Raw genomic sequence first — 17,480 nt, forward strand, 5'->3', positions numbered from 1 at the left:
TGGTGCAATGTGGGTGCTACACTCAGAGCAGTTGCTTCATTTGAGGGGTTTAGTTATGTTAACATACTTAATGTGCAGTTCATGTACATCTGTGAAGGATGTTTTCATTTACATTGTATTTTTGCTTAACCTTGGGACATGCTGAAAGAAGATATGTATATGTTGAGATGTGTCATTTCTACAGAACATGCTAATAACACATTTATTCAAGCATAATGTGACTTGAACATAACACTGCTGGTGGACTTTGTTGAGCTTAAGTGTTCCCATAGGTATGTAGCAATGCTCCACCCACGTGCAAGTGTGATTTAGATGAGTTGTTATGTAATGAGGGGTGTTAGGTTTGCAAGTGGCATTTACACTCAACAGTGGTGTGATAGACTACATCATGTCACAATGGTACTCCAATAGTTGCAGGGCATATCAGTGTGCGCCTGACTTTGCGACATGCACATTGATATTATTGTGTATCTGTCCTACATATGTGTGTTGTAAGATTTCACTTTTATTGTATAGAGCAGCATGAGTGTTACTGTTGTAGTTTAAGAAGCATTACCAGACCTCACTACCTCACTTGAATATTGACTGTGAACTGTACATACATCCCTGATGCCCTGACAAAGGGTGTGTGATTTCTCCACATGGGCATGTGACATGAGCCTTGACATAATGTATGGCCTCCATGTCTTGTATTCAGATTTTTGCAGACTATTTGTGCACAGTGAATGTGTATTTGATGCATTTGTTGCATATCCCTCAGCTCTCCACTATTGCCCTGATAGCTGGTCAGGGTATTTATTTTATGAGTCATATCTTCTTATTTGCAAGACATCACTTCAATGTTTACTTAGGATATTATAATAATCACTTGAGATGCATACATTATATCCTTCATGAGATGTAATGGCACCTAACCCATGAATAAACTGGTTTTCATAAGTATTAACATGGGGTGTTGCTTTTCCAGTTCTGTGTTTATCTCTTGCATGCATCTCTGTATGACTTTCCTAGGCACTGTTATGTACAAATTTGATTAACAGACTTGAGGGTGTACTTGCATTACACTGTTCTACTGCATATTGAAATTAAACTTTCATAACACGTAATGTTATTTTGTCTACTATTTTTATTCATTGCATTTTACAAAGGCTGCAAGACATGACAGACCACCAGTCCACAGACAATGGAGTAGATGTGCTAAACCCCTGCCTGATGAGTCAGAATCATAGAAGGAGGTCGAGGCTGTGGTTGTAGGTACAGCATACAAGTCTGGGCCATCCTGTGCTGGAATTCCATTAGACCAGTGACAATGTGTTTTGCCAGGGCCAGTCAACATGAGGGACCAGATGCAAGAGGCCATCCCTGATGTTTTCAGGACCCTGATACAAACATTGTTGGGAGACTTTTTTGGAAACATGGGACTTGCTGTATATGAGTCCTTCAGAGAGATTGACATGGAGCTCATCAGTTAGCTTTTGTCCACCAGGAAGGTCCCACAGGACAGTGGGTATAGTCTTTGTGTTCCTTCCACACGTTATGTAGCCTGAATATGATGGTCACATAGGTTATAATTGGTACTGTCATAACATATATATTTGCACATTATTCTGGGTGACTATCATGCTGTCCTTGTAATTTCCCTGCTAAAACAAACCATGGACTGTTCTTGTATGCAATCATTTATCATCGCCTCCCTGTTAAAATGTTGGTACTCAAAACGCCAAGTGCCGACAAGCCAAAAACACCCCACCGAAAACCCAGAAAATGAGCAAATTTAAAGATCACTTTTCTACTTTAAACTTCTTTTTTGTAGGGGGGTAAGCCCTTCTGCATCCTCCCAATATGGGGGTGGGGGCAAGCCTGCAAACTTAGATATACCAACTCTGATATCACTATACCTCAGAGAAGTATTCTGGGAAATGGCAATTTCGGACTTAGTGCATGTTAAGTCCATTTTTGGCCATTCAGTCCCCATGCTTCAGGACTCACTGTAGTCGGTCCTGACATTTCAAAGGATTACTTTTGCCATGTCACCATTTTCTGTATATGCCAGTTACCTCTCAGCGCCTGTGAAATGGTAACCTTTTGTCTTAAGAAGGACATCCAACAGTGCCACTCAAAACAACACCCACAGTTGTATGCAGGGTAATTCATTGGCATTTGGAGGCATCTTATTTGACATTACCTGTTACAGACACATACACAGTGTGCAGTATAGGAGCAGTGGTTTCCACTGATATTACTTATATAACACTCAGTTGTATCTATGCTGAAGAGCACTAGGATCACTGCTAACTACATTGGTGTATGTGCACCACTGATTCTTCTTTGTATTGACATTCCTGTCAGGTTGAGATGGTATGTGCACCTATGGAGTGCAATGTTGTTGTGGTGTGGTTTGTGTGTGCTTTCCTTCACACTAAGTAGGGTGCTTAGTGCAGACACATGCCCTTTTCATTTAGTACTGCCATCTGACCGTGTGCACTACCACTGATTCATATGGGAGTCTTTCTTCATTTTTCTGCAGTGAGTCTCTTTGTTGGATCACATGTACATCAAGGACAAATATTACTGCTGCTTTAGTCATACTGATTTGTGCATCAGTGATACATTCACCATTTATGTTCAACTATCAAGCATTCCTGTATTTGTGTGCATGCATTTGAGTCCTGTGTATTTCACCACACCAAAGGGGTGTGCTTTACCACAGATTGCATTATCCACAAATCAATCAATCAAGGCATTCTGCTAGGTTGTACTGTGCCTTGCACCATGTTGTTTTCACATGTCTGTGTGTTTATGTGCCCCCACTGACCACTCATGCATTCTACTAGTGCAATTCCTTCTCAGAGCTGCAGACATCTTGTTTGTGTACTCTGAATGGGTTTTGCACATCCTGAAATTGTTTTCATCAGGCATGAGTTACACTGTCACTTTTCTTTGTGTACCACTTCTACCATTTCAGATAATTTCTTCCCAAAATATGCCATTGTACTGCTGCATGATACATTCATATATATCACACAGTATTAACAAGTCCTATTATCTATATATGTATGGTTTCACTTGAAACCGTCGAATTACCAGTTCATCGAGTCTGACATCATCGAGACTAGAATGTCGCAAACTCAAGTCAACGAAAACTGCAATAATCGAGTTGAATACCGTCGAAAACGAGTGCCAAAATATCACAAACTGCAAACAGCACTACACACAACACTAGCACTATCAAAACATCGAAATATGCAATGGCGAAAACACACAATACCCTGTGAACGTCCCGTGTAGTAACAAAACAATAAACACCGTCACATATAACCATCTCCACCTGTATACTTCCAATCTTGCCACCATAACATTTCCACACTTTAAGTGTATTCCAACAAACATAATATAATGTAATACAGAACATGATACTGCAGATAACAGCAGTACATGAAACCAATGTAACTGCTCATACACCACACCGACTCTTCAACACACATTATTTACATGAATTTGAGAACAAAGCTTGAGTATCCCGGCAATAGCCTCCAAGTAGCTCAAGATGTCATAAGAGTCTCTACTTTCTAAGAACAGTTTGCAACCGCTTTTCTCATAGAATAAGCTTACGTCTTTTAGGTGATGGCGGGCACCCTCCTGCCATACGAACACGTAATTCCTCAGTTCTATTTTGTTCCCGGGCCAAAGTGCACATAAGTACTGACAAATCAGTAGCACGACTTCCCAACATACATTTCAAACGGTGATGCCATCCCTCTATACTATTTTGTGTACATGGTAAGCACTCCAAATTAAGTTGAGAAATATTCCAAAATTCCTTTGGAAATAGTGGTAGAAAATGAAGAAATGCTGCAGTTCTAGTTGCAAACTTCCTGGGTTTACCCAACAAATACCAATCTGTAAAGTATTTCAATAAAGGTATTCCCTCTTCAGGGAATGACTGCTTTAACAAATTAAACGCATGCATAACATCCTCCTCTGGTAGAAATGACAACGCAATGAGACACTTCACAGACACCTGGAAACGATGGCATCTGTTATACAATGCAGCCAACCCAAGACTCTGTGATTTTCGCCATATGTTTTGGCTAAAATGAAATAAACAACCCTTCGGTACAATACCATTCAAATTCATACGTAGACTTTTTATAGCGGCTATTTCAAAGTCGCACAACACGTATTTCACAGAGGGAACAATATTTTCTTCAGCCATCAAAGATAAAATACAATGCCACATAACATTGTAGCTTCTGAGTGACTTTCTTGTCATGAGTGTGTACAACAACGGCATTGTTCTTGTATAAGAGCCGAAAGACACAAAGCCATGCAAACTGTACAATTGCTGACAAATAACCCCTTTAAAGAAGAAAGTACCATCCATTAACCAAATTGTGCACTTGCTCAAATCATATAGATTTTTCACTGTAGTCATTACTAATACAGTCATATCTGTAGATTCATCTACAAATCTTTTACTAATGAACGCACCTTCTTTCAACTGATATTCTGAAATATCAATATTTGCAAGTGTTACCATAGCACTACGTGAACCCCTACTCTGCATTCTACGTACTCTACCAACCTGTTGTAGTAAAGCTTTTTGGCTTGGTAGGTTAGGAACAGTGTCTAAACTGCTTGTAGACATAACATCATCAACTATTAGACATGGTTTATCTCGGGACATGACAGCCTTTTGCTTTAGATGAGTACACATCTCATATCGCTGTACCTCTGATGGATCTCCACTATGACTGTGAGCAGCAGTTTTACATAACTTTTCCCCATCAGACACTGATATGGTTACACACAGTCCCTTACATTTACTGATATACTTTTGCTTACAACACCAGTATCTCTTAATATCCACAGCACGCTCTAAGTTATAGACAAATCCATCAATAACAAGAACATCCCTACCATGTTGTGATTTTGTAACCGAGTACAACTCCATGCCAGGGTGAAATGTTGTGTTCTCCGCCATGTTAGTCAGCTAAGATCTGTTTTTTAAAGTGACAAAACCTTTAAATGTGTACTTGTAGTGGGAATTTAAAAAATACCAGGAAATCTAACAATATACACACTTCTGTAACAGTACAGGGGAAACCAAGAGTGTAAACACTTCTATACACTATAGTCGATGGTATGCAACTCGATGATTGCAGTTTTCGTTGATCTCAGTTTGCGATGTTCTAGTCTCGATGATTTCAGACTCGATGAACTGGTAATTCGATGGTTTCAAGTGAAACCATATGTATATATATGGGTTTTAAAACTTCAAATTTCTTATGGTCATGACCATAAGATCGAAGTTTTGAAATGTTGAACTGTTTAAATGGAGATTGCCATACAGCATGGAACAGTATGTTTACTCTTTTCCTTGCTATAGCGGGATTGGAGTTTGGTATATTTAATTAGTGGGGGGTGTGCCGGGTGCAGGACTGCTTGTCCCTCTGCAAAAACATAAAAATTTTTTTTTGTTTTTATTGTTTCAAAACTTCGATCTTGTGGTCTTGACCATACGAAATTCAAAGTTTTGAATCTTCAAAATTTAGAAGTAGATCCACACACACTCACAGACACACACACACACACACACACACACACACACACACACACACACACACACACACACACACACACACACACACACACACGTATATATAAATATATAATATAAATATATATATGTGTGTGTGTGTGTGTGTGTGTATGTTGTCATCTATGTATATTTATCTGTAAATGTTTGTGTATGTATATATATATATATATATATATATATATATATATATATATATATAAGAGAGTGAAAATGTCCATGTCTTTATCTATATATACACATATTCCTACAGAGAGGGACAGAAAGACAGAGTGAACTACAGTATTACAATATGTGTGTGTGTGTGTGTGTGTGTGTGTGTGTGTGTGTGTGTGTGTGTGTGTGTGTTTGTGCACGTGTGTGTGTGCGTGTGTGCATGTGTGTGTAGCAAGAAAACCTATTCCAAATTATTCCTTTTTCTATAGCAAATAGCTTTCTATGAAAAAATGCAGGATACTTGTGGACAGCATACCTATGTGTAAAATATGCATCTTTGTCCAGAAAAGTTGCCCCAAATAAGGATTACAGCAGAAGTACTGCCTTCTACTTCCAGAGGAAACCTCACAAATGTAAGCAATACTGTCTACATGTAGTATCTTCCACACAAATCTTTATCTTCACCAAACACATAGCTGGAGCACTGTAATCTTGTACATATCAAATGCAGGCCTAAAAAGTGATACAGTACATGTGGCATGACCTAAAATTAGTGGCCTACAGTGGTATCAGTCAACCTCTCTCCCTCTTCATATAGAGGTAATCCAATGTATGTGAGCATTTCAGGTTACTACATATATATCTGAAATTTGCTGCCATATATCATTAACGGACCCTGTTAGTATGCATTGTCTCAGAACTTTTGAGTGATAACACACAGCAATGTCTACCGACCCTAGCTGAGTCCAAAATTATGTTTCAAAGTCTGAAAACCTTACAGAGAAAACAGCTTTGTAGCTGTAGAACAATAACATCTTTACTATGACCCAGGCAATTTGGGTTCATTTAGTATCTCAAGCACTTGCTATAGCTGGTGGTCGAAGGGAGAAATAATGAGGCTATGCCTGTTTATTCCTCCTCAGAGGAGGAATGGGGATGACATGCTGGTATGATGTGGAGTATTCTTGAAGGCTCAGGAAAGCTCAGAGCCATGAACAGTGGCCGTAGGTGAATGTGCAGTCACAGCTTTAGGATTTGTGTGGATTCTCCTAAAGAGCTGGCCATGCCTAACAGATCACGATGCACTTTTGAGTGATGCCAGCATAGATCACCTCAGTGTAAGACATTTCAGAATCCCATTCTAGATTTATAATGATACTTTATTTTTGCTTCACCATTCCCCATGAATCTTATTCCTCAAAGCTGAAGTGCTGAAGTACAAGATGTTTCATTTATCACTCTCTCTCTCTCTTTATATATATATATATATATATATATATATATATATATATATATGTTCATAGGTAGGTACTAGGCTATTGGCCCTAGGGTCTATATAAGCTTAGCCAAATGGTACCCTGGCTTTTGCCACCCAAGAAAATTATTTTCCTGTGCCCCTGTCAAGCAGAGCCACAGAAGTGATCCCCAGGGTGAATTTCCTATCTCCCATCCAATCATCAAGATTCATATATGCATACACAGACACACACACACACACACACACACACACACACACACACACACACACACACACACACACACACACACACACACACATGCATACATACATATATATGATGTAGGGTGTCTGGTGTATGATGCAAGAAAGACTGTATGCTGTAAATTTAGTGAACAGATTTTCTGTTGGGTGGCAAAGCCATGGGTCATGAACTGAATTCTCTAATCCTGCATTACAATATATTTCATGTGTTGCATTTAACAAAACCCTGTTACATTTATCTTTTTTATGTGTTTTTTATATTAGAGTAGTGCTTGGCACTGAATTTAGTTGGCGATATTTGCTGCCTGAGTCTCTACCGAAGAGACTTTTTAAAGTCTATGTTCATGTGTGGCTTTGTATTCTATTTCTGAGGTGAATTTTAATGGCTCTTTTTCATAGAAACATTTCATAAATTTGATGTATTTTAGTTGTTCCAGTGAGAGTTACATTAGGATTTGTTAGTTTTTTAGTTTACTTACATTTTTAGCTATATTTAGTTAGTTTAGTAAGCTAGAATTCAGTTTATTTGCTCACCTGCTAATGGTGTTTTCCGATTAGTTAACTGTGAGCTGGGTCTGAGTTTTTATTCTTTTGTTTCAAAATTTCTCATTATAATAACAAAAAAATAATTTGTGCAGGGTTGATTTATGAGGACAATGTTGCTTTCTGGAGGTATTGTGTTTATTTTGTGTGTGTAGTCTATACATTTATTTTTTTCCATTGTAGAGAATGGGGAATGTGGTTTAAGTTTCAGTTTGTTTCTTATTTTATTTTGTAATTTTTTTACTTAAAATAAGTGTGGATTTAGTTTTAAGAGGTTGTATTTGGTGATATACATGCATTGTGAGGTGTCAGTATGTATGTATTGTTAAATGGTGTGTAAACTTTTACTTTTATTAATGAGCAGATAAAGAATTGGATAATTTTAGAAACTTTGATGGCACAGTAAGGGTGTGACTAAACTAATAATGATACACCAAGAATTTAGACATTTTCTGATGATACACCAAGAGTAAATTTAAACAAAAAACAAACCTATACATAGTGTACTATAAATGTGTTTTTTAAAACAACTTTAATCTGCAGTATACTTTTAGGATGGACATGCTTGTGTGTGCACATACACACCCACACACCCACTCACAGATATATATATATATATATATATATATATCTACATATATATATATATATATATATATATATATCTACATATATATAAAGGCATACATATATACATGCATACATATATACGTGTGTATATATATATATATATATATATATATATATATATATATATATATATATATTGGATATAAGAAGTGTACACACCCCTCCAGGTTTTTGTGATATAAAAAAATGAGGCCACAATAAATCATTTCAAAACTTTTCCCACTTTTAATGTGACCTATAGCCTGTACAATTCAATTGAAAAACAAACAAATCTGTTAGGGGGAAAAATATAAAACATAAAAAACATACAATAAGCTGGTTGCATACATGGGCACACCCTTAAACTAATACTTTGTTGAAGCACCTTTTGATTTTATTACAACATTCAGTCTTCTTGGGTACACACCTGTCATTAACTAAAGAGACCCTGATTACCCCCAAATAAAGTTCAGTTGTCCTAGTAGGATTTTCATGAAATTTACTCAGTTGCCTGCTACAGCAAAAGCCATGGCTCACAGAGAGCTTACAAAGCATCAAAGGCATCTCATTATTGAAAGGTATCAGTCAGGAGAAGGGTACAAAAACATTTCACAGCATTAGATATACCATGGAACACAGTAAAGACAGTCATCAAAAAGTGGAGAAAATATGGGACAATAGTGACATTGCAAAGAACTGGACGTCCCTCCAAAATTGATGAAAAGACAAGATGAAAACTGGTCAGAGAGGCTGCCAAGAGACATACAGCAACACTGAAGGAGCTGCTGGAATTTCTGGCAAGTACTGGTTGTGTACTACATGTGACAACAATCTCCTGTATTCTCCATATATCTGAACTATGGGGTAGGGTTGCAAGACGGTAGCCTTTTCTTACAAAGAAAAACATCCAGGCCAGCTAAAATTTGCAAAACAATACATCGTCTTTCAAAAGCATGTGAGAAAATGTGTTATGGTCTGGTGAGACCAAGGTTGAAATTTTTGACCATAATTCCAAAAGGAAAGTGTGGCGCAAAAACAACACTTTGCATCACCAAAAGAACATCATCCTCATGGTGAAGCATGGTGGTGGCAGTATCATACTTTAGGGTTGCTTTTCTTCAGATGGAACTGTCCAAGCTAAGGGAATTATGAACACTTCCAAATACCAGTCACTTTTGCCCCAAAACCTCTAGGCGTCTGCTAGAAAGCTGAAGATGAAGAGGAATTTCACCTTTCAACATGACAATGATCCCCATCATGCCTCCAAATCAACAAAAGAATGGCTTCGCCAGAAGATAATTAAAGTTTTGGAAAGGCCCAGCCAGAGCCCAGACCTAAATCCAATAGAAAATCTGTGGGGTGACCCGAAGAGGGCTCTGCACAAGAGATGCCCTTGCAATCTGACAAATTTGGAGTGCTTTTGCAAGGAAGAGTGGGCAAATATTGCCAAGTCAATATGTGCCATACTGATAGACTCCTACCCAAAAAGACTGGATGCTGTAATTAAATCAAAAGGTGTTTCAACAAAGTATTAGTTTAAGGGTGTGCACACTTATGCAATCAGCTTATTGTACATTTTTTATTTTTTTATATTTTTTCCCCTAACAGATTTGTTTGATTTTCAATTGAATTGTGCAGGTTGTGCTTCACATTAATGGTGAGAAAAGTTTTGAAATGACTTATTGTGGTCAGTATCACAATAACCTGAATTTTAACAGGGGTGTACACTTTTTATATCCACTGTGTGCATATGTATACATGTGTATGTATATATATATATATGTACACACACACACACACACACACACACACACACACACACACACACACACACACACATGGATTCCCTTCACAAGCTCGGAGTATCAAAACCTCGAACTGCAAATGGCTGAGACCATAAGACTGAAATTTTGAAACTTCACATTTTTTAAATGGAGATCGCCATACTGAGCTGAATGGGAAATTTACCATTTTCCTCACTGTAGTCCAATGTTGAGTTGATATATTTCTTTAGCAGGGGATTTGGGGGGTACATGGGACCACCCTCCCCACAAAAATGTAAAAAAAAAAAACATTTTTTTTCTTTTTTTTTCTTACAATTTTGAAGTTTCAAAACTTCAATCTTATGGTCTCAACCATTTGCAGTTCAAAGTTTTGAAGCTTTGAGCTTGTGAAGTAGAGCCACACACGCATATGTAATGCACACGCATACACTGGCCAGGGTGAAACTGCAGAGGCCCACTTAATCCCTGCTCAGGGTAAGATCCTTACAGCCCATTTGTTCTATTGGAGGAAAGACTCAGCTGCTATGGACTGGGGAGTCCTATGTTCATGCATACCCCACCTTCCCAATATGGAATTCTTACCTCTGACAGCTGTTGTCTCCTGCGAATACTGCTGTTCTGCGAAGATCCAGTGCATGACGCTGCTGCTCACATGTGATGTGGCTTCTGTGCAGCAAGATGCTACACCAACTCAGTAGACAATCCTTCAAGCCCTAAATAATTCTGTTGAGTTCAGAATTGGTGCCATAGACCATATCACCTCCCTCCTCCTAGGTTGGCGAGCCAGCAAGAGCCTCTCAATGCCATGCTCCCTGTCCCATTCCTTCCAGCACCCAAGATGTTAAACAAACTCATGTCATCTGGGCCATAGTTATGGTTTTATCCATCTACTCAGGTTTCAGTCTGTTTCCTCACTAAAATAATAAACATGTTCCAGGTTGTGAATGGAGGTTATACTGTATCTTGAATGGCAATTTTGCAAATGGATTTTAATGTAGACCATTAAAATTGCTTGGTATTTATGAAATGAATTATTAAGTTAGGTGTTTACAACATTTTAGAAAAATATTTAAAATTAAGATGAATCCGTGCTAAAACTTAATGAATGCAGGATCATGACTCTGTAATTCATGTGGCTTTACCTAAAATTTCAGCTGAAATGCCTTGTGAGTATTAACTCCTGGGACAGACTCTGTAAAAGATAAAGCAGGCTATCAGAAAATGAATGAATGTTTCCCAATAGTACTTCACAGATGTGACAACTATTGCCTTCAAACTGTCATCAAAATGTGCTTACACATCCCAAAGTAGGATTTTTATCCCTTGTATGATGTCATTTAAGAAAGGAACTGCATTTTTTTCCTCTGTGATTATCTGCTGCAAAATATTTAACTTGTGTGTGGTCATTAGAGAAAGTTCGGCACTGAGTTTTTATTTTATGTGGAAATCTGTGACTATATCCTTGTAATTTTACTTGTCCACAAATTTCACAGAACCACTTCTCCGCACATCATTGTGTCATGTTTACATTAGGTGGTCTATTTTCATAAATCAGTGGCAACGTTATGTTTGGTCATCAGACTACAAATAACATTGCTTGTGTAGATGAGCTGAATTTGAAATTAATTTCTTAAATGTGGGTCCAGAGACATTGAAACCTATTAACAGTTAGCCTTTAACATTGATAAGCATGTTTGGTTAAAGGCTAAACTTTGTTAACATGGTCTTGTTCTTAGAGGTGTCACTTTTCTCACCAAGTTAGATGTATTAATATAAATTGCACTTCTGTGTTCTGTCACCAGTAGAGCATAGAAGAGAATATTTTATTCCTGTACAGTGTATCGGCACCTCAGTGTCTGTGGGAACTAAGTTATAAAATGAAGTGACAGATGGCAGATGGGGCCTTTTCTCAAAATAAGGCATAAATCACTTCTTTGCTTATTTGGGGATTATGAAGAGATGGGTTTTGAAATATATAACATGCTTTGAAAAAGAAAGGAACTCTGATTTACCCTGGTATTAAAAGATACTATATGTTTCAGAAAACTAAACAAACTGTAATTTATCTGTTAGAATTTGGCCCGAGAGCTCCAGACTGTAGCCATGAACAGATCACTATTATGCAGAGTTAATCTGCATTTTGCACATTAATGGCTGCTCTGGACATTGCTTCTGTTATAGATTTCAGTATTGCAACTTATTTGAAACATATTTAGGAAGTGTGGTCTGACAAGACTGCTCTGATTTAGGAAGTATATTGCATACTTAAACCGTGCTGTAACACGCAGCTAGTAACACAAAGCATATATGGGATAGGAGGGTGTCATGTGTCAGGCACTCAATAGGTGTAGCAAGATACAATGTAGAGTAGAAATTTGCTGGCCACATGGGATGGCTTACAGAATTAGTACTTGGTGACAAAAGGATGTTATCAAAATGAGAAAGCTATGAAAAAAAATTAAATCAGCTGTCATTGCCTTGTATTATTGTGTCATGGGGAAGTATCACTGTCTCAGACATGCCAGGGTATGGATGAGGTATCAACTACTGAATAAGGTAGTTCAGAGATGCCAAGAGTCACAAGGAGCACAAGTTTATGGCAAAGCCAGCAGGCAAGACACACAGTTAGAGGATGACACTGATGGACCAGCTAGGAATAAATGACGCCAAAATGCTTACCACTGAGACAAGTGGGAGTATATGTATACTGATGTGATTTCTATCCTATTTATTTAAAGACGAAAGTACTAGATTCATGTATTTAAATCAAAACCTAAAAACATATAATTATGTATAATATAAGCTATATATATATATATATATATATATATATATATATATATATATATATTATAGCTAAGATTTTAGAATATTTCAACCAATGAATGAGTCTGTTTAGTAATGCAAACTGCAACATAGTCAAAGTCTCCTGATAAAGTTGAGAAAAAAACACATAAATGGACTTGCAGTCATAAACTAATATAGCTGTGCTTCTGAACATTTAGTTCTACCAATCAGTACAGATTTATGTGATGCTGAATTTATATTCTTGAGCAAGCACCCTATCCATTCTTAGCTGAGTTTGGCTTATTTCCATTTTGACTGTAGTTACACTATGGTGCAGGTATAGAAATGTTCAAAAATACACAAAAGTGACTGCAGTGACTTTGAAATAAATATTCTGTTGTTTAAATATTATATGTTTGAAGTACATGCAATGACTGAACCACTGATTGACCAACATCTATGTGAGAGGTAGAGAGAGGGTATCCCTGGTGGTCTAGTGGTTAAGATTTGGCAGTCTTATTGCCACTGCCTGGGTTCATTTCCTGGTCAAGGTATTTCAATAGATTTTTTTGGATGAGCTGAAATAGCTCAGTTGGGAGCGTGTTAGACTGAAGATCTAAAAAGGTCCCAGGTTTTGGAACAGGTAACAAACTTGCAGATGTTATGCCTTCTTTCTAGAGCTTGCCTAATGTAATACAAGATTATAGACTTTCTGGGATATGTTTGCATATCAAACCAGACAGTGAATTCCTCAGGGCTTGCTTATATCTGATCAACCAAACATGGATGAAGTCAGTTTTGAGTTCTGAGAAGCATTGTCTAAATATCAATAAGAAGCTAGTTTGGTATTTCTCCAAGATATACTTTAGCAATAAATCTGTACCTGTTTGTTTGTTTGTCAGAATTTGCCCATGGTTCATGTCATTTGATCACAAAGGTGATCCCAGTTATTCTCACTTAGCAGTAACATATAACTATCGACCATGGGATGGGTAAGACCAGTTTAACATCAAATGGGATAGGTTAATTCAAGCATCAAAAGGGAAATTAGCTAGGCTTAAAATAGCCCACAAGGACAGCTAGCCTAGTGCTTACCTATGAACCTGTTTAGAAAGGGAACTTATAAGAAACAGACTATATTTAGATTACTTAAACACTTCTCTGAGAGATTGTTTGGTTTGAAGCTAACCTTACTCGCTCTATGCTAAACTGACCCGACTCCTGTCCTGCTCTCACAACTCTCATCTTTCCCTACACTCCTAATTTTACACTTCATTGCTCTGACCAACACCTACCGGAGATTTACAACCCCCCCCCCAAAAAAAACATTGGTAAACTGCTCTACAATCACTTAGTTGCTAATGCATGGAATAGACTGCCCCTATATGTAAGAACGATTACTAATACGGTTTCAAAAAAACATTAAAAGACAACCTATTAAACTGTTGGATTTGCTCTTGCACTGACAACTGAATCTCCCTCTCTCTCTGCTGCAACTAACCCCTCCTTCCTCTTACTGTTTTTCTCTCCATGTTATCCAATGTTTTCCTTGCACTTGTTCCATAAAATAAGCCATACTACATTCTGTCTGACACTGATGTGATGTCATATTTTATACTGATCTTACTTCATCTATATCTGTAAAACATTGCATTGTGCTTAAGTATAGGATGTAATTGTATGTGATCAATGTTATACTTCATTTTATATCATGTATGTATCTAATGGAGCTTTTCTCCTCAGGCCTTCGCTGAAAAAGGGCATCTGCCCAGTTGGACTAACCCGATCAACAAATATCAAAATAAATAAATAGATCAACACATATATCCTATTTCAATATTCTCTTTATTGTGAGGGAAGCTTAAACCTTGGCTAAAAGTCTTTTTATAAAGGTTAAAGCTAGAAATATTTTACTTGTAGCTATCTTTCAAGGCCTACTATTCATTACTGTTCTGAATCTTTAATGTAGATAATAATATGCTCAGATATAAATGATGTGGAAGATGGTGTTAAAAGAAGCTAGGATTAGCCAACACTGTAGATAGAGGCATAAAGCCATAACTACACCAAGGTGAGCCAGGTTTAATTGTCAGCTCAGGCACCTGAGACATTGGCAGGGATGGATGATCATGCCCATCCCAGGTGGAGAGCATTCACTGGAAATCCTCCTGATAGGAGTTGTGGTCCACAGAAGGAAGTAGCCCTCAAGCATTTGTTGATGAATACAGGGGAGTGGTGGGAAGACAAGGGTAGGTCATGGCATAACCCCCCCCGAGAAGGAGTTGCCAGCACTGTCTCCCAGGATGCCCTTAAGATCCATGTCAGTCGCAGCTCAATAAGAATAAAACCCTGAGGGAGGAAGGAAGAGCAAGTGGACCCAGCAATGGAGAGGAGCACTAGGTAAGCCAGAAAGGATGAAGCAGCAAGAGGAGGGAAATAAATTAAAAAAAAAAGTAATAATAAAGAACCTAAGATTAATGACCCATGGATATGATATAGATTTGTTTGAATGACAAATGCACATGATTCATGGGGTTCCTATCAGAAGAGCGAACACTTAAAGTAGTGAATGCTCTTATAACAAACTTTAAAATGCGAAACCTGAAAATGCTGAAGGCACGGAACATTGATTTTTTGATTGATGGGCCGTTCTCCGGACTTTGTTGTTTTCTTCACTGTGTTGCTTTATTTTGCCTGTACATTGTTTTTTTGGATCAGCAAATTTTTTCCCTGGGAAAACATTCGCTGATTGGTTCCTTCGACATTTTAAGCTTTCTCATTTTTAAGTTTGATAGAAGAGCGTTCGCTATTTTTAGCATGCAATCTTCTGATATAGACGCGATTCATGATATGAACAGAGGAGTTATGTTGACAGGAAAATAAAAAGTGGGCATCTTGTGGAAGTGTAACGTTTATTACCTCTTGTAATACCAGTATTAAAGACATCTTATACTTGATTAAAAAAATTAAAATATTTTAATAGGATTCTGTAGTATAATGCAAGATATGGGACAGTGAAATTAAAATGTTATGTATAAAGGGACAGAATAAAAAAATAACTTCTGTGGAATCATAATTTAACAGGGCAGTCAACAAATACGTATTGAAGACATGTTATGCAATAACTATAATTACATTATGTAAAGAAACTATTTTCATTTAAGGGATGTACAGGAGTAATACTATAGACTGATAGATAAATTGCCAGACAGAGTACATAGTATGTCTTGCCTTGTGCAACATGGATGCTTCATGGGGTAAAACAATGAGACTGTTAGGGAAAGAATCACTGAGCACCCCAATGATAGAATATCATATAAAAGCACCTTATAAGTGTTTTTCATTAGGGAAACTGGTTGTTAGCTTTCATTTATAGACATTCAAAGACTGTTTGTAACCATATGCCAAGAAATGCATAATTGTATGCTTTGGGAAGTCAGCCACTCCTGGTAACTATCATATTGGCAACACACTCCTAAGAGTTGACCCAACAGTCAGAGACTTGGGGGCTCATGTACACAGTAATCTAGCCTTTGACCATTATGTATCTACAGTAGTGAGGAAATCATTCCATGTTATGCAGCTTATAAAGAAAGTTATGGCATCCAGGTCAAAGTGGTTCCTCACTAAACAAATGCAGGGTGTAAATAACATGTCCTATGCAGACCACCTCAATGCCCTATCCCTGTCTTCTGTCTCCTATAGGCTGTTGAGGGGAGATCTATGCCTGACATACAAGGCATTGCTGGACCCCACTCTGATGGACCTCCTGCATCAAAACAAGCAGTTCCAGAATTACCTTTTCTAAAGACTTAAACGTTGCTTGTGATATAAATAGGACCTGCTGGAGAGACACTTATGTATCCTAGAGGCTAACCCTTATCTGGAACAGGCTCTCCATCCATGTGAAACAGAGTTCCCCCCTAATCCAGTTCAAGTGTAACTTGGAGGATTGCATGGGGAAGAGGAAATTCATCCTTAGTTTGGCACCCATGTCTCTAATACACACAGGCAGCCTGTAAATGGTTCGTCTCCCAGGGCCCTGCTTATAAATGTTTCATTTCTGAAGCCACTGTTTACACTTGACAAGGATACCAGAATTTGTCAGAGATATGGGATACATGGCTAAGCTTAAAAAGGCCTCACTGGTCATTAGCGTAGTGCACACCTATGGACCTATAAAACTATGATACAGAAAGCTGTAGCAGGAAATATGAAAATAAATGGATATATATGTTGAAAGTATTGCCACATCTGGTCCAAATGATGTGTATGAACTAAAGCATTACTTAAAATATGAAAGTTTTAGTGGAAATCTTGTTTAAAAGTCAGGCACAAACATCTATATTTGGAGTGACATCATATGGTTGCAGATACAAACAGGAGAGCACAGAGTATGACATGAAGAGCAATACATATATATCCAGAAACAACGTTCCCTCATAAAATCATCCAAGGCTAGCTTTGAAAGAAAAATTGCCATGGACTCCAAAGATAACCA

Source organism: Protopterus annectens, chromosome 1.part2 (assembly GCF_019279795.1).
Source record: "Protopterus annectens isolate FY-2018-M chromosome 1.part2, PAN1.0, whole genome shotgun sequence".
NCBI lineage: Eukaryota > Metazoa > Chordata > Ceratodontiformes > Protopteridae > Protopterus > Protopterus annectens.